Consider the following 1,663-nt stretch of genomic DNA (forward strand, 5'->3'; position numbering starts at 1 on the left):
TGACCATACCGAGTCCTGAAGGCAGTCTTCGGGATATCTGGCTCCCGAATCTTCAACTGATGGTAACGTAAACGCAAGTCAATCTTAGAAAACACCTATGCGCCCTTAAGCTGGTCAAACAGATCACTAATACGGGGTAAGGGATAACGGTTCTTCACTGTAACCTTGTACCACTGGTGATAATCGATACACATACGCATGGAACCATCCTTTTTCTTTACAACAAGACAGGAGCACCCCACGGTGAAACGCTGGGGCGAATAAAACCCTTATCAAGCAATTCCTGCAACTGACCCTTCAACTCCTTCAACTCAGGAGGAGCCATACGATACGGAGGAATGGAAATGGGCTGAGTGCCCGGCAACAAATCAATGCCAAAATCAATGTCTCTATCGGGAGGCATGCCCGGAAGATCAGCTGGAAACACATCGTGATAATCCCATACCACTGGGACTGAATCAACAGAAAGGGGTATCAACACTGAGATTTCTCACATAAGCTAAAATACACAGCACACCCTTTCTCAACCATACGCTGAGCTTTAAGGAAAAAGATAACTCTACTGGGAGTGTGATCTAAGGCACCCCCACTCAACACGCGGTATACCTGGCATGACCAGCGTCACGGTCTTAGCGTGACAATCAAGAATAGCAAAATGGGGCGATAACCAGTCCATGCCCAAAATAATATCAAAATCAACCTTACTGAGTAACTATAAATGCGCTCTGGTCTCAAAACCACGGATAGTAATCAAACATGACCGATAAATGCAGTCTACAACAAGAGAATCCCCCACAGGAGTAGAAACATAAACAGGGAAACTCAAGGAAATTCTGAGGTACACGCAAATACGGAGCAAAATAAGAAGACACATAAAAATAAGTGGAGCCTAGATCGAATAGAACTGATACACCTCAATAACAAACCATGACAATACCTGTGGTGACAGAATCGGAGGCAACAGCCTCGGCACGGGTAGGTGGGGTAGCAACTGGGGCTGTAACCATGGCCTGGGAACTCTGCGTGGCACGCTGTGGCCGAGAAGTCTGTGAAGATGCACCCCTACCAAGTCTGGGGCAGTCCCTAACCATGTGGCATGCGTTACCACACTCAAAGCAACCTCGTGGCTGACGTAGGGGTGGAAACTGTGCAGTACGGGTACTCCGAGACCCCTGAACACCTGAAACTCTATGTGAAATCTGAGATGCAAACTGAGCTGGCTGGTCCACAAAACCTCTACCATGACGCACCCTGCCTCCAAAATAAGGACCAGCGGGCCTCCCCAATCTACGAGGCCTACTCACTCCTCTATACTCTCCCTCCTGACCACGTCTGTCCTCTCTCTCCTGGACCCACCTGTCTCCTACTTGGTGAGAGGTCCTCACCACCCTCTGAACTAGGACCATAGGCTGTGTCGCCATGACGCCTGGAACCTGACCAATGGGAACCTGCTGCTCTGGAGTGGGGGCGGCGGGAGTCTGGGTTCCTCCCCCGATCTGTGAAGTAGTCGGTACAACCTGAATCAATCCCGCCTGAATCAACGTACCAAACATGCTCAGGAACTGCGCCAAAATTTCCTAAAGAGCTGGAGTAGTAGTAGCCGTAGGCGTGTCAGGTGACTCAACTCCGGCTGGATCTGTTGATGGTACCTCGGCGGCAGCTC

This window comes from Nicotiana attenuata, chromosome 5 (genome assembly GCF_001879085.1).
Source record: "Nicotiana attenuata strain UT chromosome 5, NIATTr2, whole genome shotgun sequence".
NCBI lineage: Eukaryota > Viridiplantae > Streptophyta > Magnoliopsida > Solanales > Solanaceae > Nicotiana > Nicotiana attenuata.